Source organism: Armigeres subalbatus, chromosome 3 (genome assembly GCF_024139115.2).
Source record: "Armigeres subalbatus isolate Guangzhou_Male chromosome 3, GZ_Asu_2, whole genome shotgun sequence".
In the NCBI taxonomy this organism is placed as follows: domain Eukaryota; kingdom Metazoa; phylum Arthropoda; class Insecta; order Diptera; family Culicidae; genus Armigeres; species Armigeres subalbatus.
Genome location: NC_085141.1, coordinates 237,417,864 through 237,442,776, shown reverse-complemented (window position 1 = coordinate 237,442,776; position 24,913 = coordinate 237,417,864). Strand labels below are relative to the sequence as shown.

At 40.3% G+C, this 24,913-nt stretch overlaps 1 protein-coding gene and 1 pseudogene across 1 annotated transcript in view; both read right to left on the bottom strand.

Moving 5' to 3' along the window:
• Positions 1 to 24,913, bottom strand: part of LOC134221113 (receptor-type guanylate cyclase Gyc76C-like) — a 273,398-nt gene that overhangs the window by 80,481 nt on the left and 168,004 nt on the right. The window lies entirely within an intron of this gene.
• LOC134222354 (uncharacterized) lies at positions 2,140 to 4,316 on the bottom strand (annotated as a pseudogene).

The window sequence follows — 24,913 nt, the reverse complement described above, 5'->3', positions numbered from 1 at the left end:
GAGTGAGAGCGTTTAGCATCATTTTCCCCTGTAAAAACCTAAACATTCAAAACGTGCACATATACACTTTCAGAATAAATTAGTGTTGGAGTAATTTGACACTGGGGGATAAATTTATCACCCAGAAAACGGCGTACAGGCAAACCTGTCAAAGTGCATAGTAAAAAAATTCGGTGTCGCTCCTCTGACTTAAAACGAGATAAAAGTAAGTACTCAACATCCCACGGCGATTAAACGTATAAAGTGACAAATTAATTGCCTACCAAAAGGCGGATTTCATGGGTTGAGTAACAACAAAATGAATGAATACGCACTGTACGTCATGCTGCCTATCTATCAGGCGCTCGTCGGATTAAATAGCTATTGTAACATGATTAGTAAATATCGTAACGCTGGTAACATATGCATATACTTGAAATTTCCAGAGACCTCGATATTAATTAATCCAGAACTAACTAAATCAGCCATTGACCTGCACGAAACTCAATAGCGTGCAATAATAACATATATTTCGCCTTATGGATGCTTAATTTTGTAATACTAATCTTGTTTAATACCTTAAAAATGAGTAAGATTTATATGTCACTAAATTTCAGAATTTGCACACATACGCACACATACATGCATATAAGTGGTCTATTAGTGTCTTAAAACATGCTCACATATGCTATCTATCATCCACTGAAGAAATTTTTGAAATCCCTTTAAATTTTTACGTTTTTGCTTTTCTTAGAAGATTGTTTGGTACATGCTTCTATATGTTCCTCAATTAAAATCAATTGTTTCTTTGAATCAAATAAAAAATAAGCATATTTCCATTTCATATAATTTGTTATAATTATATTTTCAATATTAAAGTGAATTTGTTCCAAATACCATACATTTTATGTCATAATTCAAAAGATTTATTGATAGATTAATACATAACACGCCTGCGTAACGCATACAAAGCGAAATTATAGACACTTCCGAAGGAAGGGTCAAAAATAATGTAATTAGGAGTAGGTCCTGCATAGGGTGGTCTAACGGATGGTACCAAAACCGTAGCGGCCAATTATGAGTACCGAAAATACCGGAATTAGAGTTCTGTCGGTCGGAAATGTTTTTTACGGATCTTGCTCAGTAAATTGTGTTTTTACTCAGATATCAGTAAACCATATGTCAGAATCGATATTTTTACCGATTACGTTACTTTTACTGAACACCCCGTCAGATATATTGTGTATAAAGATAAAAATCGGAAAATAAGGTGGTGGATAAGGTGGAGCCTAGTCAGGAAGATCTTTCGAGTTTTGTGACACTGCAGGATCCATCTAAGCGAAAAACTTACCTTGTGAATAGCCTTACCCCACGAGTGATAACGACATGGCGAGGTAAATGTATCAAGGTACACATTTATGTGTATTCAACAAGTTTGGAAACAAACACACAATATCAGAGCGTGTTACGTATTCTCACGGCCCCTCGTAATGCAGACCGCGCGGGTGCACATTCAACGAAAGATGATACCATGCTAGCGAATGATCTTTGTGAAAGTCACAAAGACCTTGAAGGACATCACAGCTCTTGGCTTTTATGGGCAAATTTTATCAACTCTTCGCCAGCGCATAAGCACGAACTGCTCAAGAATGCGGCATCGCCACCAATAGAATTGGCAAAGTATTTCAGATGGACAGGAGTGGCTGAAGCGGCCAGGGTTCAGTCAGTACATCGGGGAATGAACGTTGCAAATACTGTGAATGATGGATTGATGAATGAAATTAGAGTGATCAAGAAGGATTTAACCCTGGCAATGTCCATCTTACAAGGAGTCGCACAAAGGATTGACGCAATGGAACTCCGGAGATCTGTAGGCGTTGAGCTGTTTACTGCTATGGAAGCCGCTGTACGTCCAGAGGAATCAGACTTAAGTGTTATGCTTGCTGCAAGAGTGACCGATTGTGAAGACATCGATCACGCATAATTTGTATTTCGAATATTGTTTTGAATAAATGTTTTTTTTTTTAACAAAATTTAAGTTTTCAAAATGTGTATTTTTTTATTTCATTCAAAAACAATTTGACGAGATAAACCTCGATAGTCCGGCCAAACATTTGTCGGATCAGCGGGGATATACTGCAGGTATTCTCGAGGTATGTATTACAGCGGAATCACGTTAAACTTTATTTTGCACGTATTTTGGTCAAGTCCTTTTTCTGGAATGAAAACACCGCCTGCCAGATAACCACAATGAGAGAAAATCTGCTTGCAAGGATAAACCTTGAAGTAATTTATCGCATCGCATACCTCAAGTAATACGGCTTTCTTGTGGGACATATTTTCGAGGTAGACGCTTCGTAGGCGTTGTTTGATGAGTCCAAATATTACCTCTATTGGATTAAAAAAGGGTAATATGCTGGCAAAAATATCGGAATTATACCGATCGATCTCAAATAACGTATTATATTTGGATCACAATTTATCCTTGCACCATCCATGATCCATACTGAATGGAAACCTGGGTATCTTTGTACCTGAGCGTTCTGCAGAGCAAAATTTCGACAACATTCGAAGAACTTTTGTCTGGTGAATGTGCCATCGGTGGTGAAACTATCTAGAATTCCATTTACTCTCAAAAAGCACAAACAGGAAACTCGAGGTTTACGGCAAAATTCCCCTCGATAAACAATCTTACGACCAATTACCTCGTAACCCTTCTTTCGCAGCATGTCCCGATTGTCAAAGCTAACCTCATCTAGGAACACAAGATTATAAATATCCCACTCTATGGCCAGTAATTCCTGCATAAACCGCTCACGAAGAGCCCTAATTTGAATGGCTCGTCGTTCTACGGACTTCCAGGTCAGACCTGCGTCATGAAGTATTGTACATATTTAAGCTGTTGTAATTGTTGTTTTGAATCTCGTTTGGAATTTATGTTTGGCCTCGTCAAGAAACAAGACAGGTTCCTTCATATACAATTTAGCGATCCATTCTCTCATCTCGACACCAAACTTTTTGTATGTAATTTTCCGTAGTTTTCTACTGAAGAATCCGTTTGTTTCGAACAGTTGATAACGATTTCACGTAGATATGCGCCAACTCTTTCTTGGGAATGCCCAAAAAATAATATCCATAGATAGCGTGATAGACGGTATTTGCATGTGCATGTCGGTGCCGAACTTGCTTGGTGATAATACTTGCCAAAGAAAATAATGCTTCCCAAAGAAAATAATTGCCAAAGAAAAACTATTAACTAGTACAATTTAAATTCTGGCAATTTCGAGTTCAAACAACCTACCTACCATTTATCTACGACCGATAACTGTAAATAAATAACAATTGTTTATATTTACGTTCTTGCTGCAGACAACTGACAGATATTTCGATAGTAATGTTCGCTTCGCTAGTACCTACTAGCGAACTTCGGTTTTGTGCTTTAGCGACAATACTTCCAAAATAACCGAACACAACTGTTAACCGGCAATTGCAACTTTATAACAAATCTAGTCGCCATTTGCAATGTGTTGTGGTTTTATTGTTAGCATGATTTTGCTGGAGTTTACACATTGATAGACGCTTACATTTGATAATCCATTTGTTATTGCACATAATACTTATTTTCCATTTATAATATTATTTTCTGTTTTGAATTTTGTAACCCAAAAAAAATCATCTATTTACCGATCGATCGGTAATACATATAAAGTTTTACCGAAAATATTGATTAACTTTTACAGACGTCCTGTTACTTTATTAACATTCACGGTAGTTCTATGAGTTGAAAAGGACCGTTCAAAAAAACTATGATCGATTTTTAGCTTCAACCCAATTTCAATTTCAGAAAGGATGATTTTTTGCTGTTGGTGAAATAATTCAAGCCCTCGAACCTGTTCATGAACTATTTGTTTCACTTCCTTAACTTTTTCTTGGCACAGAAAAAAATGTGAAAATCCATAGACAACAGCTCCTTTACCGATGAGAGCCAAACTTGAGCATTTCCCTTTAGACAAAACTAAAAGCTTCATGATATCGTCGTTTATCCTGAAAATATGCTTCGCATGTTCAACGATACTAGGGAAATGTTCAACATTCTCCGCATGGGATCCAGAGTAGTCCGGCAACGGTGATACAATTTCGTCCAACTTGAACATTTGATTCGAATTTTCCGCTGCTACAACTTGTCGTTGTTCATCTTCTGATCTACGTACAGACGGTATTCCAGCAACATGGCGACCGTCTACACAAATTTTCTTCTTGGCACGTATTTTGAACATAATTTCTAGTACCTTCGAATTGGTTTTCTTGATTCGGCAAAGGAAGACTTCTTTCGACATTTTCCGCATTTTCGATTTCCGAGGGTTTCTGGATTCTCAAGAACATTTTGGGCAATCTGTTTTATCCCACATCTGAATCAAACAACTTATTAGTTTGATCGTTTATTTCAGAATGAATGAATTATTAAATAGAGCCACAGAAGTTGCCGCCAACTTATTCGATGCTCTTAACACTCCTCCTACCGTGATAGGTTTTACTTACACGAACGACCATGCCTCAAAAGACACTATTTTCAAATCGCTATATCTCAGCCGTTAGTAAACCGATTTGAACAATTTAGGGACTCACAAATTTTCCCGTCCATCAAGATTTGTCTGCGATGTTGAAACCTCCGATCGGACCAAAAATTACCTCTGACCTCCAAACGTCGGAGCAACTCGTGATTTTCATACAAATTGCGTGGTTGGTGCTCACCAGCTTAATGTTCATGCTAATATTAGTAGGATATTTTGAAATCCTTGAGATTTAGAAAGTTATCGTCTTCTACAATTTTGTTCAGGAGGCCAACTCATTCGCTTGGCGGCGCAAGTGTATATGAGAAAGCTCGTTGGGTCAAATATTTCGGAATCCGTAAGATTTAGAAAGCTGCCGTCTTCTATAACTTTGTTCAGGAGGTCAGAACCATACTGTCGCAGATCATATTATTTCGGAACTCGTCCGCTTGGTGGCGCAATTCTATATGAGAAAGCTCGTTGGATGAACGTTGGATGAGACGATTGAAATACGCCGATCTTTTTGCTTTTTTGAATAATCCTGCCGTGAAGTAATTTATCAGGAACGATTTTGGCATTTGCGTCAAACGACCACACTTGACGATCGGTACGGAGAAGATGCCTCTATGGATGACTTCTTTTTTCTGGTTTATGGGTAAAGAACAACTCATAAGGAGACAGCAGAACAAAACAATTGCATTGGCGATGGCAACTAGGTTTTTTATTTCTGAATTTTTCACAAATACCGGTATTGACGGGTATTGACTCTACCAAATACCGAATACCGATATTTGTCAAGAAATGGCCAATACCGACCACCCGACCCTGGTCATGCAACAAAGTTGTTTCAGATGCATATTTGAGGATGTTTATGCAAAACGCTATGATCAATGCGATGTACTGTTTAAAAAATAACGATAATATTTTGTGAATAAAGTTAGCATTTGACGAAATATTTTTGTACTTTCTAGAAAATCAGATCAGGGCGTATAAGATGGCTGTTCAAAAAAAAAAATGAGAACAGCAAGACAAAGATGACGATTTCCGAGACGTGCCAGCCTAGGGCTGAAAGTCTCATAAATAAAGACATAAAAAAATAAGATGAAGATTTGATGTATGATAGTTGAACTTTAGATATTACCTTGGATATTACTCCCCTAATCAGGGACAAATAGAATCACTTTCACTACGATCAAATATGTGACATATAACACACTTCATAGTCGGCAGTTCTGATTCGGCAGGAGATTATGAACTTGACGTTGCAAACGAATACGACTAGGTACATATGCACGAATACCTACCAGTGAGCACTGGTATGTGTGGTATCCAAAATTGAACTTCAGCGTGGCGCATAGATACTCAATTGGAAATATCAAAAAATGAATATCATTTTTTATTTTGGTGCATAATTGTAATAGGGTAAAATGCCCAATAGTGGACCCCAACCAATAGTGGACCCTCCAGCCATTTTTGCATTATTACAGAACAATGTAAACATTTTGCTATGAAATTCCATCGGGAGAATCTACCTTACAGTCCTATGATTTGATTACATGCATTGAAAATGCTAAGAAAAGTAAAATGAGATGGTTTTTTACAAGTCTATAAAAAATAAACACGAGAGTGTCCATTATTGGAATATTTTGGGGGGTCCATAATAGGGAAGCAGGACGTCCCGAAACGGAACATGAAAGTCTACTATTGGGCGAATTCAGTCAGATTTTAAAATGTTTATTTCAACGAATAACGTCGTATATTTGAGTGTTTTATGTATGTATCGTGAAGAGGAGATGCAGTACTTCTTATTAGATATCAAGCGGAATTAATATGTTGAAAATGTCTACCCCTTATGGCAGGAAGAGCAAAATTTCGCTACTAGGGGGTCCACTATTGGGCATTTTACCTATTTTAAAGCCAGATTGCTAAAGGATATGCATCTGCTTTATACATAATGTAGAAAACGAGTTTGTTGAGGTAAGAATCAGCCCCAATTCAAAATATTCATTCCATCGCCAAGCGATATTCATTTTTTACACTTGATGATTAATTGGATTTTGTGTGTAAAGTTTAGACAAAGGTGTTGCTATAACAAAAGTCATAACAAAAATAGATAACTGAGATCAATATCCCATCATTTCATCCGCATCTTTGCTCAGAATATCAATAAATGATGGGATGCTGTGGCGAAGCCAGAAAATTGCCCCCTGACCTATTTTCTGGCTGAGGAGGCGGAGGCGGGGCTTTCTGAATTGCGTTCGATGAAGCAATTTTAATGTTTCATCTCTGATACTGGTTTTCAATTTTCCTAAACTCTGATTCTATCCAACTTTGCGATCATGATCGGTCCATGATCCAAAATCTTTTGAGGTTCTTAGCTTCTTTCTAACAAGTAGAATATTGAGCACAATGGATCGTGTTGGTCATCTCCAGAATGATCAACTACTTAGAATGCTTGTAAAATAGATTGAATGTATCTGAGGGCAAGAATACTAAAATATAAGAGACCTTTTTGAACGATTTTGCTGTACGACCTCCAGACTGCCGGTGAGAGCTCACCCCCTAGACCCATTGTCACCCCCGATGGCGGTAGACAAATAATTCAAACTGACAATGTCGACCTTTGTATTGCTAATTTGGGTTCCGGAAAATTTTAGTTTTTTTGTTGAAACGAGAATTGAGGAATAAGAAGGCAGATATTGAAAGTAAGTTAGAAGTAAGAAATGGAATATCCTAAATAAGAAGTGAGTAGTGAATTATGAGAAGGGAGAAATGAGCACTGAGAAAAGAGAAGAGAGAAGTGATAAATGAAAAGTGGGAAATGGGAAGATAAGAATTAAAAGTGAAATGGGAGTAACCAGAATTGATTAATAAGGACTGAGAACTAAGAACTGGTAGAAAAGAATTATAAAGTGAAGCATCAATATTTATTCCTTCCTTCTTTCTTCTTCCTTTGTTCCTCTTCCCTTTTCATCTTTCTTTTTCCTTCTAGCTTCTACCATCTTCCTCTTCCCTATTTCTTCTTCCCGCTTCCTTCCTTCTTTTCCTTTTTTCATTTTTCCTTATTCCTTGTTCCTTGTTATTTATTTGTTGTTCCTTATTTTTGGTCCCTTGTCCCTTGTTTCTTCTTCCTTGTTCCTTGTTCATTATGCCTTTTTCCTTTAACCTTTTCTACCTTCTTTCTTCCAATTTTACACTTTATCTTCTTCCTTCTTGCTTCTAGATTCTTCTTTGCTTTCTTCTGTATTCTTGTTTCTTCTTTCTGCCTTCTTTATTCTTCTTTCTTCCATCTTTCTTCTTTATTCTTATTTCTCCCTTCTCCATTTCTTCTTCTTCCTTCTTTCTTCTTCGTTCCTCCTTCTTCCTTTTCCCTCTTCTTACTTACAATTTTTCTCTCTTCTTCCTTCTTTATACTCCTTTTTTCTTCCTTCACTGTCCTCTCTTTCTTCTATCTTCTTTCTTCTGCCTTTTCATAATTCTTTCTTCCTCCTACTGTATCACTTCGCACTTTTTAATTTTCGCCTTTCCTACCTATACCTATGACGGTCGTATGCTCCGTGTTGTTCGGAGCGAAACCGAATGTAATGTCTTATTCCAGGTCGCACATTCTTAAGCCGCCAATCGCGCATCTTTCTCGATTACACATAGTCAGCGAGGGTGGGGTCCACCCCAGAGCTGACGTCCTCTTCCCGGCCCTCTGCTAAGCATGACTTATGCTGGTCTCTCTTTCGGAACACGCACTACATATCCAGCACACTGTAGTCTACCGTGTTTTATCAGCCTGCCGATGTTTGCATTTTTGTACACTTGGTACAACTCGTGATATATGCGTCTGCATCATTCACTATTTTCCACCACGCCACCAAGTATTGAGCGCAGTATTTTCCGTTTAAGCACTCTATCTGTCTGTCTGTCTGTCTCACTACTCAATTATCATCTCTCACTAGATCACATTATCACACATATTAATATGTGTTTCATTTCTCCCTTCTCACTACTCAATTCTTACTGCTTACTTAGAACATCTTATTATCTGCTCAGAATCCAGACAGAATCTATTTTTAGATTATCTTAAGTTCGTTATTGTTGTCGTTGCCAGTTCATCTCAATGTGACTCGTGAGTCTATTGTGTCTATTTTTCTCATATGGTAAATCCAATGATCGTTGCTTTGTTCGGTTGCCATTTATCGAGGTAGTCGTAAAAAGTCTAGCTTATATTTTCGGTTCTTACCCGCAATTGATTTACTGGTAACAAATTGACGGGAAATCCTGTCTCATTGTTTCCTAATGAAAATCAGCCAAATCGTACTATGGGCTCAGGAGTTATGTTCAAAATACGATTTGTTTGTGTTAAAATACGCGAAAATCCCGGCGGATAAAACGAAATAAACTTTTCGCGAGGTGATCACGATCGTCGCGGAATATGCGATCACAACAAACAATTTGGATAACAGACTGAATGACGTCTTGTCAAATAAACGTCAGAATATTATCCCCACCCTGGACTTGCATGCAACATCACTAGCAATATTGGATTGCACTACAAATGTTTATGAGTAATCAAAACAAACCATAATTGGTAGAAGTGTTGCCAGAGTCACTGGAATATACTAGTTGAATAATGAATTATGTTTATATATCAATAATGTAGAATAACTTGTTAATGTAATATGACGATGGAAACTAATGAACAATATACTCTGAGAACCAACAGAAAATCGTGTTTGATATTCTAATAGGTTATGGGCCCTAACTGGTGGTTAACTGGTAGAAAGTCGAGTCAAGTGAAGTTATTCTAAAGCGATTAGTTGAAGAAGATGCCTGGTAAGAAGGAAGATATTGCCCTCGGGGTTACCGATGGGGAACTAGCTGGTGGTCAGCCAGTAGTGAACAACAAGACGGAACGCATTCCTCTTGAACGAGAGCCGTCGTCCGTTGCGGAACTCTATCGAGGAGACCGTTCGTGTGTATTCGACGGGAATGAAGCGAATTTCCCTGCTTGAAAATGGCGCATTGAGCACCATCTGAGTAAGATGCGTCTGATGCATACGCTGTTGAGGACTCCCGTGGAAGAAGAATATGTCCACCCGGTGCCGGGAGCGAAACCCGAAGAAGAAGCAGCGAGGAAAGAAAAAAATGAAGAAACGGATGGAAGAAGATATGGACGCTTTAGACGAAATAGTGCTGATGGTGAATAATCAGGTTTTAAATCAATTGATTGGCCTAGATTATGCGAAGCAAGTGATGGATGTGTTGGTCAGCACATACCAGAAAGTTGGAACTGGAGCAATGATCACGATGCGAGATCGTCTATTCAATCTCAAACATAAACGTTTTGATAGCCTTCAGCGTTTGTTTGATGAATACGATCTGATCATTCGAGAGCTGGAAAGAATGCGAGCTGGACTAACGCCAGCGGAGAAGATCCATGCTCTAATTATTGCGATGCCAAACCGATTTAAGCATGTCGAGGGTGCATTGACTGTGCTACCAAACGATGAGTTGTGTCGTAAACCATTAGGCGAGATAAAACGCATGTATTTGGATGCAGAAATGATCGATGGTGAGACAATGGGTGGAAGGCGGATCAGAGGGTTCGATGACGTCGCACTGAAGTCGAACAAAAAGCACGTGAACGTTTGCTTTGGCTGTGGAGAAACTGGCCATTACAAAAACAAATGCCCGTTGAAGAAGAAGAAAGGACAATGGAATGGTCAACAAGGATGTCAACATCCCCGATGGCAGGGAAAGAGCCAGAGTCGCCATCATGCACTGATGACTCAAACCAGCGGCAACGGTGAAACATCACGGAAAGTGAGATTTGTGGTCGATTCAGGAGCCAGCGACCACATGGTGAATGACGAGCGAATGCTGGAAGATGTGGAAGAATTGGAGAAGCCAGTCGTCATTGCAACTGCTAAATCAGGAACAACTCTTCGAGGTACGAAGAGAGGTAAGGTACGAGTGAGCAGTGTTGTCGGAGAAAACAAAATAAAGAAACTCGAATTCTATAATGTGCTTTTTATTCCGGAGCTAGATGTGAATCTCCTTTCGGTTAGAAGGGTAAATTCTATGGGAAAGAAAGTTACTTTTATGTATGAGGATGTCGTAATCCATGATGGTGGGGAGGTTATCGCCCATGGGATTATGGAAAATGGTCTTTATTATTTGCAATTGGAGTTGGAGGGTAATGTAACCTCAGCATTAGTAGGAAAGGACCAGATAAATGTCGAAACGTGGCATAAACGATTGGGACATTTAGGCAAAAGTAATATGCTGAAATTAGTAAGAAATGGTATGGTTGAAGGTATCGACTGTGGTGAAGAAAGTGTTGGCAGTTTGCCAGATGTTTGCGAAAGTTGCCTTGCGGGGAAGCAAGTTAGCAACAAGTTTAATAGTTTGCAGTTGCCAAGGTCTACTAGACCATTGGAACTAGTTCATTCCGATGTTTGTGGATCTATGGAGGTAGCAGCTCATGATGGTTATCGTTATTTGGTAACATTTATCGATGACTTTACGCACTTCGCCGTGGTTTATCTTCTGAAATCAAAGAATGAAGTCTTCGAAAAATTTAAGGAATATTACGAATTTAGTACAGCACATTTCGGTCAGAAACTGTCTAAATTTCGTACAGATAACGGTGGGGAATATCAGAATAGAGAGTTCCAGAATTACTGTAAAAGTAAAGGAATTCAGATGATATATACGGTACCGTATACTCCTCAGCAAAATGGAGTAAGCGAGCGTTTCAATAGAACATTGATGGAAAAAGTACGCGCAATGCTTCATGATAGTGTGTTACCTAAGAAAATGTGGGGAGAGGCTGTTTATGTAGCGACATACCTTACAAACAGGTCCCCTACGGTAGCATCACAAGAAAATAAGACGCCATATGAAAAATGGTTTGGAAAACTCCCAAACTTGAAAAATCTTAGAGTTTTTGGATGTACAGCATACAAACTCATTCCAAAAGAAAAGAGAACAAAATTAAATTCCAAATCTAAAAGATTGATATTCGTGGGCTACGCGAATAATGGCTATAGGCTATGGAATGGCGCTTTGAAGAGAATTGAAATTGCCAGGAATGTAGTATTTGATGAATCGAAAACACCATATATCGGTGAGTCTGCAGGTTCAAATGATTTGGTTTTCTCTCAAATAATTACAAAAGAAACTTGTGAAGAGAATACCGATGAGAAATATGGCAACGAGGAAACTAAAATTTCAGAAGAAATTTCATCAGAGGATCGGGAAGATTCTGAAAAAACGATTTCTGTGGAAAATGATGGCATATTCGAAGAATCGGAATCAGAAATCGTCGAAAACGATAATCATGAACAAGCAAATGATACATCGGAGTCAGATAATTACGAAAAACCCACAGAGAAACAGCTAGAATTACGTCGAAGCACGAGAAACAGAAAACAGACTACGTTTCATAATTTCTCTGCAAAAATAGCGCCAGTTATTGATGATTGCATTCCGCAATCAATCACTGAATTAAAACTACTGGAAGACTGGGAGCACTGGCGGGAGGCAATCGACGATGAAATGAAATCACTAGACGATAATAAAACATGGGAAGTGGTCAACTACAAAAACAACATCAAGCCAATACAATCAAAATGGGTCTTCACAAGGAAAGAAGATGGGAGATACAAAGCAAGACTTGTAGCAAAGGGATGTTCACAACGCCCAGGGTTTGACTACAGTGAAACATTTGCACCAGTAGCAAAAATGGACAGCGTCCGATTATTATTGGCTCTTGCAAATGAATACAAAATGCTTGTTCACCAAATGGATGTAAAAACGGCATTTTTGTACGGTGATCTAGATGAAGATATTTTTATGAAACTTCCAGCAGACGAAAATGGTAAAGCGAAGACTGTTCGTTTGCATAAAAGCTTGTATGGATTGAAACAAGCAAGCAGAAATTGGAATAAGAAGTTTGACGATGCAGTCAAAGAATTGGGATTTTCTCCCCTTAAAAGTGATTGTTGTGTATATAGATCCAAAGCAAAAGGAATAATTTTGCTTTTGTATGTGGATGACAAACTGATATTAGCCAACGATCAGGAAAATTTGGATTGGATAAAAGAAGAACTTGGAAGGCTATTCCAAATGAAGGACCTTGATGAGGTCAAATATTTTCTCGGAATGGAAATTAAAAGAGATTTTGACAACCAAACGATAGAAATATCACAATCAAGATACATTGAGAAGATTTTGAAACGTTTCGGTATGATTGATTGTAAACCTGTGGGGACACCGCTCGATTCAAATGTAAAATGGTCTAAAACAAATCAGCAAGAAACTGCTCATCACTACAAGGAACTGCTTGGGTGTTTGCAATATTTAACACTAACGTCTCGACCTGACATTAGCGCGGCAGTCAATACGCTAAGTAAATATCAGAGTTGTGCGACTGATGCTCATTGGGTTGGTTTGAAACGTATTCTTAGATACCTGAAAGGGACTACGGATACAATAATAGAATATGAGAGGAGACCTTACACACATTGTCAAGGGATATGCGGATGCAGATTTCGCTAATGATCCTGATGATAGAAAATCGGTTTCAGGATATGCTTTCGAAATTTTTGGAAGCTTAGTTTCATGGTCAACGAAACGACAACAAACGGTCAGTTTGTCAACATCCGAAGCAGAACTTATTGCACTTTGCACAGCTGTAACTGAAGGAATATGGCTTGTGAAATTCCTCAAAGAATTGGATGTGGGTAGCATTCCATTCATTATTATGGAAGATAATGTTCCATGTATTAGTATCGCGGAGGAACCTCGATCACACCAACGAATGAAACATCTGGACATCAAATACATGTTTATACGGGATCACATCAAGGAAGGAAGATTACAACTAAAATTCATCCGTTCCGAGGATCAACCGGCTGATGCATTCATCAAGGGCCTCCCGAGAGACGCACATCGAAGATTATTGGGACGTCTCAACATCCAAATTGCGGGGAAGTGTTAAAATACGCGAAAATCCCGGCGGATAAAACGAAATAAACTTTTCGCGAGGTGATCGCGATCGTCGCGGAATATGCGATCACAACAAACAATTTGGATAACAGACTGAATGACGTCTTGTCAAATAAACGTCAGAATATTATCCCCACCCTGGACTTGCATGCAACATCACTAGCAATATTGGATTGCACTACAAATGTTTATGAGTAATCAAAACAAACCATAATTGGTAGAAGTGTTGCCAGAGTCACTGGAATATACTAGTTGAATAATTAATTATGTTTATATATCAATAATGTAGAATAACTTGTTAATGTAATATGACGATGGAAACTAATGAACAATATACTCTGAGAACCAACAGAAAATCGTGTTTGATATTCTAATAGTTTGGACCAGAAACGCGTAAAAAAGTTAAACTCACTCTTCAAGCACTTATTCTGAACCGATTTGTTTGCAAGGTTGCATTCGACGGGGCATCTTGTTCTATTGTTCCCATTTGAAAATGACTAGATTGGACTATGGTCAAAATACTATTGTCATAGTGCACGAGAAAGGCACAACTACCGATAGGTAGATTAAGTAGGGATTTATTATTAAATGCCAAGCTAATGCTGCCTATCAATATGCAAGAATAATCTTTTTACCAGCTTCCTTTGGAAACCAAATATAAATGAACTATGATGAATAATAATGAAATAAATTCAATTGTCTGACCACAAACCGAAAACAATGGAAACCGTTCAAGGAGTTAATGCCCAACTTGCTTTCCGTTCAACTAAAAGTTGAAATGAAGCATGTCACATTGTTTCATTCCTTTGAAAGCAAAGTTTTCTTACCAATTACCAAGCCAAGAAAATGCATTTCTACTAGGATCGCACATTTTGCTACTCAAACAAGTAGCAACAAATGGTGTAGCTAAAAGCAGGATTGGATTTTCCTTCTGCCAAGTTGGGGTGTATAACATCTCTCTCCTCATCTGGAACACTAACCAAGACATCTTGTTGAGGAAGTTTGATTAATTCATTATCCGGTTGCGCTAAACATGAACTAGTACTTGTCTCAACATTCTTCCGGAAGGCGGAAAGCAAGCGCTTCCAAACTGAAACCATGTTTGGAGAAGTTTCACACTCATGTTTTGTGTGGACTCGTAAATCATATATGCTTCGTAAGTGAACATAAATTTGCTTATCAATAACAAATAGAAACAAAATTCATGCATATTAGAAATTCAATGTTCTATCTATTTTCGAGCAAAATATCCCTATTAGATTTTTTTTCAAAGATTAACATAACATTTTTCAAATTTACATAAAATTGAATTTCTGTCTGTCTGACCCCTATAGACTCGGAAACTACTGAACCGATCAGCGTGAAAATTTGTATGCAGAGGTTTTTTGGGTCGGGGAAGGTTCTTGAGATGGTTCGAGACCCCTCCCCCTTCTGGAAGGAGGGACTACCATACAAATGAAACAGAAACTTCTGCATAACTCGAGAAATAATTAAGCAATTAAAACCAAATTTGGCATGTGGAGATCTTTGAAGACAAGAAATGTTTCTATGGTGAATTAATCAATTTTAGGCGAGACCAAGTCTGCTAGTTTAGTAATAAAGAAAGGCAAACTTTTCCATAAAATAATAGCTTAAATTGGCCAATTCATCATCGAGTGATGCGCGATCGGCAGATACCAACTTTTTCTTACATACCTACAGATAATTTCTGAATAATTTCTCACTTATGATTTCGCGTATTGTTGGCTGCAATCCTGTGCCCGAATATTCCAACGATATTCAAATACGTACACAAGTCCGCTACCGCCGCAAGCATATCTATCCCATATTAATATGAAATTCATGTAAATATGGGACAGTTATGCTTGCGGCGGCAGTGCGTGAACAATAAACAAGTAAATGAAGATCGGAGTTGTTCTAAAAATAGTCCCCAACATTATTGGCACAGCGAGTGAGTGAACCAACCAACCGGTTAAGGAAAATGAATGGTGTTTCGATTTTGATGGTTCGCTCGATCATACGTATACAAAGATGGATGTGGGCCTACCGGCACAACACTTGGAGGAGGAGGATCACTGAACAGACACCGCACCGTCCGGTTGTTCTGGTTGGCTGATTGATAATGCCGGAGTTTGAACCAGGCGCTGATTGGTTTGGGTGATGGTGGCGCTTCTTTACAGTCAGTGGCACTTCGATTCTGCGGCGTTGTTTCCAACCGAGAGACGAATGCAATGACTTTCCATGTATGGCAACAAAGCATCATGATGAGGGGTATCCGTTCCATTAATTACATGCTCCAATATTAGTCGTACCCGCAAACAAGCAAATCGAGCTCAACTTTTTCCCGTTCATGTGGGATACTTGCATGCTTACTGCTGTGAAGAAATGAGCTTTGCAATATTTAGTTGATAACCGAAAATAACAACTGAATAAGCGTCCGATCTTTAAAGACAGTAATTGAAAAGGCGAGACAGGTTGATTAGTTCGTAGCATTTGTGGATGAAAATATAAAAACTGAAACTTGTTAAAAGTATATGTTTAAGGTTTAAAGGATGGAAGACAGATGACTTGGTTGAGATGTTGAATCTATTCTGGAAACTTTTAATACGCAATGCGGTGAGGAAGTCAAATATTCCTATCTGGTTTGCCCGGAACAAAAATTATGTGAAAGGTACTTTTGTGAACAAAAAAATCTCTTATTTCCAAAAGTTTCCATAAAAGAAAACGAATTTTCGCCATTGAAGAATATCTATAGCAAAAACTCACAAATGTCATATTTGAAGTTTCTCAAACAGTGGAATCAGATTAAATTACTCATTTTTGTGATTTATTTTAACGCATGATTATTTGCTTATTATCGATGGTGAACAACACTGAGGTATTGAATCATATTGTCGCTTGGAACATAAGTTCAGAGTGGAGGATCGCAAACTCATAAATTTGAATCGATTAATGTAAGTTAGAACCTTCTCTCGCTTAGATCTCCAGTTCGTTCGACCTGAATGTGAGTAGGAATTACACCCAAAAACAAATCTTACAATTATTGTATAAGATCTGGGCATATACAATTCTGCAAGGTTTTACTAGAATGAATGTAAGCTTTTTATACATATACTGTGTAAAAATAATACAAAATTGTGAGATCTCAATGCTATGGTTGTATTAAAATCTTCCGAGCCAAAATTGTATACAGTTTTGGTTTTAGGGTTTCCAATTCGCATTTAAATAATTCCATCCCATACATCGCATCATTTTCCGGAGGAAATTTTTTTCGGAAGTCGCTCCGGAGTAAACACGAGCCGCGCTCGACAGTACTTTATTTTTTTAAAAGTGCAAATCCATAAACAAATATGGGCAGCTAGAAGTGTGAAAATGCTGAATATAATGTTTCGAAATGCCTCAAGAGACCCGCGTTCCGCCCCTCGACCGCTCACTTGTAAGCACACTTGTAGTCGCACATAAAATGCAAACAAACCGGCAATACGAGTCAGGCGTGAAGAAGCGAGTAGGCATGATTGAACAGCATCGGCAGCACCCCGGACCCCATCACCGCACCGGCGGCGGCGGCAGCAACTGAAACAGCACGCATAGAACGACGATACGTGTGATGCAGCAAAAGAAGTGAATAAGTAGATAATTTATTATAAGTGAAGCTATTTTTAGAACCACGATATCGTATAAATAACTGGCCTTGGCCGGCGAGCGCGAGGGGTGGAGCACTGACAACGGCGGATACCGATTCAACCACATGGACGGGACAGAGGGGAACGCCAGCAACAACGCCACGGATGTGTGTGCAGTGCATATGTGCACGAGCTTGTGTCACTTTCAAGAGTTTATATTTCAGCATTCTTTCACATTCGATTGGACTGCATATCTGGGGAGAATGCCACGAGGTGGAGCGCGGTTTACCGGCAGTCCATGTGTGCATTAAAACCGAGGTTTGGGTGGCTCTGCCATTGACTGAGCGTCTAAAATGGAACAGCTTTAGCTGTAAACATTCTTCAGTTTCAACCGACGGTGGATTCCCACGTATTGGCTCGGCGCAAGATCCACCCCAGTGCACTGTGAGGTTAGAACAGAGCGTGTCATTCAGGTTCAGCCCAGCCAGCCAGTCCGACTGGGAAGCAACCAGGCTACGAACGACTGATTGAGTGGATTTAAAATTGATGTAATTGTGCAAATTGCTCTGATCGTTTAGAACAATCTTGATAGCGATCTACACCGTCTCTATCTACATATGTACAATACGTGTTTGTACGTCAAGTCAACCGATTCTCGTCAGTCAGTACAACAAACGAACACGCTGTATCTGTTGCATCCCTGCCCTGCTGGCTTCACGTAGGTAGCACTGATGATACAATGATACATCACTAATAGATCAAGATGACCTGCTACTTACTCCGGGCTCCGCAGGCGAGCATCGGATGAATTAGACTGATTGTGCTGCTGCAGTCGGGTTGCGAAAATAGAAGATGTTCTATTTCAAGATTATATAGCCGAATCAATAAGAGACGTAATAGTCGTCGTGGTTTTGTCGTGACACATTTCACCTAAAGGTGAACTCTAAACATATGTCACAATAGGTTAATAAAAATAATTATAGCCTATATTTTTTTAGTTTTGGACGAAGTTAAATTATTTACAATGTTATGAATCTAGTAAATTAATACAAACAACTATAAACGAAATTTCAAATAATAAATCAAATTAACAAAAAGTGCGAATTGCATTTAAATCTTAATCATTTTATGGCTGTACTTAACTACCTGGCGATTACAAATTGAACGCCGGTAAAGATAATATGGTTGTTTTGATTCTAATCTTGTTAACAACCCCCGATAAGCATCATCGCGTTTGCTAAGCCGAGTTCAATTAAATTTACTCACTGAATATAAGTAGAGAGAATATCGGCTGTGTCAGATTTTATTTAAATATTTCCAAATATTTTAAGACCGATTGCACTCAAAACCGCTCAAAAGATACTTCGTTTATTATAGAATCGTGTAGCCTAGTTTCAAACTAGTAGTTTGTGACCGTTTGACATGGTAACCCCTCAAAATACTGCGATTTGATGGCCGCATGAGCCACATTTTGTTTGATGTTTAACAGGTGAATATGGTTATTATTCATCTTGTCTGCCTTTATGTATGGAAAACAAATACACATACATCATCTATTCTCGATGGCTCTCGCATGTTGATCAACAACGACGCCGGCCAAGTCCTCACATTTAGTTGGGAATGGAATGGAAGGCTAGTGTGTGTGTGGAAATTGTTGCTACTAGAATACCTCTGCATATCCACAATTACCATGGGAAGGAATTTATGTTAGTTGGGTGGGGTAATTAGAAACATAGATCGGGATTCACCATGGAAAGTGATGTGATCTATGCAACTTCTATTCTACCAATTAGTACGGATATTTGTATATACAACAGTATTAGCATTTTCTAATCAGATCTTTTTGAATATGTGTTGAATTGTTCATCCATCGTGAGGACAAACAATCATTCGCTCAAAGTGAGCGATTGTTCATTTGTATGTGGACTCAAACGTCAAAGCCATCGTTATTGCTTCAACGCGGAGATACGCAATGCTTACTGCGAATGGGCGAAAATGTAACAATGAAACTATTTTTGAAATTTGAAACAAAAAACCTTGATTAATCCACCTAGCGGTGATGGTGCCTTTCTCGTGCATTATAAAACAAATATTCAGCCCATTACTTTTGATCCCATAGTCCGATTTGGCCAATGTTCAATAGGAAACAATGGTAGAGTATTCTTCGAAGAATGCAACTTGTTGCAAGCAAATCAGGACAGGAGGTTTGCGCAGGCCCAATAAGCCGCCTTTAAAAACAACTGTTACGAACGACATAGGAGATAATACGACTCGATACAATCGGCAACGACCTAGGCGACGAATAAAGGATCTCGATTGGAAGTTTGGAACATGGAACTGCAAGTCGCTAGGCTTCGCAGGTTGCGACAGGGTAATCTACGATGAATTACATCCCCGCAACTTCGATGTCGTAGCGCTGCAGGAAATCTGCTGGACAGGACAGAAAGTGTGGAAAAGCGGACATCGAGCGGCTACCTTCTACCAAAGCTGTGGCACCACCTACGAGCTAGGAACCGGGTTCATAGTGCTAGGAAAGCCAACGCGTGATTGGGTGGCATCCAATCAACGCAAGGATGTGCAAGCTGAGGATAAAAGGCCGTTTCTTCAACTACAGCATCATCAACGTGCACTGCCCACGCGAAGGGAGATCCGACAACGGGAAAGAAGCAGCTGGAGCAGACATACGATGGATGCCCACTGCGGGACGTCAAAATCGTCATCGGTGACATGAACGCTCAAGTAAGAAGGGTGGAAATGTATAGACCGGTCATCGGACCGGATAGTCTGCATACCGTATCGAACGACAACGGCCAACGATGCATAAACTTTGCAGCCTCCCGCGGAATGGTAGTCCGAAGCACTTTCTTCCCTCGCAAGAATATCCACAAGGCCACATGGAGATCACCTAATCAAGTAACGGAAAACCAAATCGACTACGTTCTAATCGACGGTAAATTCTTCTCCGACATCACTCCGACGTACGCACTTACCGCAGTGCGAATATTTAATCCGACCACTACCTCGTTGCAGTATGTCTGCGCTCAAAACTCTCGACGGTGATCAACACGCGTCGGAGTCGTCCGGCGGCGAATGTGAGCAGTTAGTTGAGGAGAAGAATGCAGCATGGGCGAGATTGCTCCAACACCGCACGAGGGCGAACGAGGCACAATACAAACGGGCGCGGAACAGACAAAACTCGATCTTCCGGAGGAAAAAGCGCCAGCAGGAAGATCGAGACCGTGAAGAGACGGAGGAACTGTACCGCGCTAATAACGCACGAAAGTTCTATGAGAAGTTGAACCGTTCACGTAAGGGCCACGTGCCACAGCCCGATATGTGTAAGGACCTAAACGGGAACCTTCTTACAAACGAGCGTGAGGTGATCCAAAGGTGGCGGCAGCACTACGAAGAGCACCTGAATGGCGATATGGCAGACAACGGTGGCGGTATGGTAATGAACCTAAGAGCACGCGCGCAGGACATGCGTCTTCCGGCTCCGAATCTCCAGGAAATCCAGGAGGAGATCGGCCGGCTGAAAAACAACAAAGCCCCCGGAGTTGACCAACTACCAGGAGAGCTGTTTAAACACGGTGGTGAGGCACTGGCTAGAGCGCTGCACTGGGTGATCATCAAGGTTTGGGAGGATGTGGTTCTGCCGCAGGAGTGGATGGAAGGTGTCGTGTGTCCCATCTACAAAAAGGGCGATAAGCTGGATTGCTGAACGCCGCCTACAAGGTACTCTCCCAAATTTGATGCCGCCGACTAACACCAATTGCAAGAGAGTTCGTGGGGCAGTACCAGGCGGGATTTATGGGTGAACGCTCTACCACAGACCAGGTGTTCGCCATACGTCAGGTATTGCAGAAATGCCGCGAATACAACGTGCTCACACATCATCTATTTATCGACTTCAAAGCCGCATATGATACAATCGATCGGGACCAGCTATGGAAGCTAATGCACGAAAACGGATTTCCAGATAAACTGATACGGTTGATGGTCGGATGGATCGGGTGATGTGCGTAGTTCGAGTTTCAGGGGCATTCGCGAGTCCCTTCGAAACGCGTAGAGGGTTACGGCAAGGTGATGGTCTTTCGTGTCTGCTGTTCAACATCGCTTTGGAGGGAGTAATACGAAGGGCAGGGATTGACACGAGTGGTACGATTTTCACGAAGTCCGTCCAGTTATTTGGTTTAGCCGACGACATTGATATCATGGCACGTAACTTTGAGAGGAATGAGGAAGCCTCAGACTGAAAAGCGAAGCTAAACGGATTGGACTAGTCATCAACACGTCGAAGACAAAGTACATGATAGGAAGAGGCTCAAGAGAGGTCAATGTAAGCCACCCACCACGAGTTTCTATCGGTGGTGACGAAATCGAGGTGGTTGAAGAATTCGTGTACTTGGGCTCACTGGTTAACGCCGATAACGATACCAGCAGAGAAAGTCGGAGGCGCATAGTGGCTGGAAATCGTACGTACTTTGGACTCCGTAAGACGCTCCGATCGAATAGAGTTCGCCGCCGTGCCAAACTGACTATCTACAAAACGCTTATAAGACCGGTAGTTCTCTACGGACACGAGACCTGGACGATGCTCGTGGAGGACCAACGCACACTGGGAGTTTTTGAAAGGAAAGTGTTGCGTACAATCTATGGTGGGGTGCAGATGACGGACGGTACGTGGAGGAGGCGAATGAACCACGAGTTGCATCAGCTGTTGGGAGAACCATCCATCGTTTAAACCGCGAAAATCAGAAGACTGCGATGGGCCGGGCACGTAGCCAGAATTTTGGACCGGTGAAAATGGTTCTCGACAACGATCCGACGGGAACAAGAAGGCGAGGTGCACAGCGGGCAAAGTGGATCGATCAGGTGGAGGACGATTTGCGGACCCTCCGCAGACTGCGTGGTTGGCGAAGTGCAGCCGTGGACCGAGCTGAATGGAGAAGACTTTTATGTGCAGCACAGGCCACTCCGGCCTTAGTCTGATAATATATAAAAAACTTAGTATACGGAAATGGCAAAAATAATCATCAACAAAATTAAGATAGGCAACTCCATCCAGAATCGAATTAGTAATTCTTTTATAACTGTTTATGTGAGCACTCGACATGAGAAGGAGACTCCCTAGTAACGTACACATAAGCCATCAAAGCCATCATTGTGCCCGTGCCATTTTTTTTTAATTATGATTCTCGCGAGAGTTAGAAGGAGCATTTACACAATCAACGACATCAAATAAGGTTAATTTTAAGTAAAAAATAGTAATTTGTTGAATTTTCTTCACAGTTTTATCGTATGGGTTAAGAATTTTGATTTAAAAAATATATCATATTCCATGTGGGGTTAAGCAAAAACGGACGAAATGGCAATTGATGTGTGTTTTCAAGAAAAATGGTTTAAATGAACAGATCAGTTACAGGAGCATTCTCGTTGTGATGAATCAACGAATAATTAACATGAAAAGGAGAATAATAAAGACAAAAGATATACGCAAGAAAAAAGCGCGAAATGATATGAAAATAATACTCAACAGAATCACCATCAGAATCGAATCTTCAAATTTCAAACGCCAAGGATTTAAAAACTTTTGTACCTGATACTGGAGATATTTTAAAAATATGTCAGAGCAAAAAAAAACATGTTGCTCGGTCAAAGTCTGCAATTTCCACATGAAAATGGGTATCTCCAAGGATATTTTTTTAAATTTCCACAGGAAATTGCTCCAATTCCTTAGCTATGCGGTAAGATGTGTGGCTATAAGGCAAGACCATGCTGAAGGTGGCTGGGTTTGATTCCCGGTCTGGTCTAGGAAATTTTCTCAACTTTCCTGGGTATAAAAGTATCATCGTGTTAGCATCATGATATACAAATACAATGTAAAATGGCTTACAAACCATGCAGTTTTTATCTGCGGAAGTCCTTAGAAAACACTAAGCTACGAGGCAGCAATTTCTTAGTAGGGGATGTGATGCCAATAAGAAGAAGATAAGAAAAAGAGGCAAATGCTGGGTAAAGCGTACCATTGGTACAAGTACGCGAAACCTAAAGGAATAAAAAAGACCCCATCTCGCGGTCCTTAGCCTTTTACCCAGCAACTGCTATCCCTACCTCCTCGTAGCGCAGACCGGGATACGAGCAACTTTAGGGAGGATCGGGTGACCAACCCCCCGGTGGGAATTTTGGTCGTATGCTGACAGGACAAGGTGGATTTGCTCTTCTCCAGAGGTGCAAATCTGATCGAGTGTTCTCCATGTTGGGAGCGGCTCACTAACGGCGTCTGTTCCCCATGTTAGGGGCGGCTGATCATCGTCCGAGTGCCAGCGAGGGACTCTAAACTAAACTGTGCTCACCATGTTGCATCGTGTCAGCATCGAGAAGGCAGCCCCTTCAACGCGATGGAGGTAGCGCAACCCGGGTAAGGTAGCCTACCGAAGATTCTACAGTTATCAAGAAAGGCAAAAGTAGAGCAAACGGATTGATTCAACGGCAACAGACCCGGCAACGAATAAAGGACAACGATTGGAAAGTCGGATCTTGGAACGTGAGCTGCAGAAGCTCGACGTGAGTGTGGCAGCAATCCAGGAAATACGGTGACCCAAAACTGGAGAACGTGAATTCCGGGCGGTGGATCCCATAGCGAACACTTCATTCAACTATCACATCTACTGTAGCGGCGGTGACAGAGCAGAACGAGGAGTTGGCTTCATGGTGATCGGGAAGCAAGTGAAACGTGTTATCCGGTGGAAGCCGATAAGCGACCGCATTTGTGTGTTGAGAATTAAGGGCAAATTCTTCAACTCTAGCCTGATCAGCATCTATGCCCCAACGAACGATAAGCCTGATGATGTGAAGGATGAGTTCTATTAGAGCCTCTATAAGGCCTACGGAGAGTGCCCAACACATGATGTAAATACAGGTCGGACTCGATTATCCGGAGTATCGATTTTTTTTTCACTCCGGATAATCGAATCCTCCGGATAATCGAATCACTAGAAAAAAATCAAATCTGCAATTAAATGACGAAAAAATTATGTTTTCTTGTATTTGCAGTGGTGTAGTCAGAAATTATTTTGGAAAAACCCTGATTAATCCGCCTAACGGTATCGGTGATTTTCTGGTATACAATGGAAAATAGTATTTTTGCCATAACTTTTGAGTCCATCCAATCCAGCCAATTTTCAATATGAAATGATGAGACAGGAGTCCCATTTGAATCGAACTTGATGGTTGAGAATAGGTGCCAAAAAAATAACTAGACTATTTACGCACTTTTTGTACAAAAAATAGTATTTTGGTCATTATTTCTGAACCCAAAGTTTGATCTAGTCAATTTTCAACAAAAAGCTATGAAACTTTTGAGTCAATTTTCCGATCTATCCATTTGTCAATAGGAAACAATAAGGCTCCCCCAGACCTGAGTAATTTCATCCAGTTACTCTTCCACTCCAACGGCGACAGAATCGCATTCGCCAAGCGTTAGAATCGAGTCGCAATTTTCCGGTAAAGTCACGTGTGTTAGGGGGAACTTGATAAGATTTCCCGTTAAATGCAACCAGTCGCAAGCAAATTGGATAAGGATAAGTGCCAAAAATGGACCCCAATTCGCCGACCATGAAGCCGACTATGAAGCTCCGAGACATCTAAAATATGTTTGTTTTTGGAGAAAACAAATAGCCTTTCGGTATACTTTGTGTCCGAGGGAGACAAAAAGGGCTCTTTTGAATCAAATATTAGGCAATGATCCGCGCATCA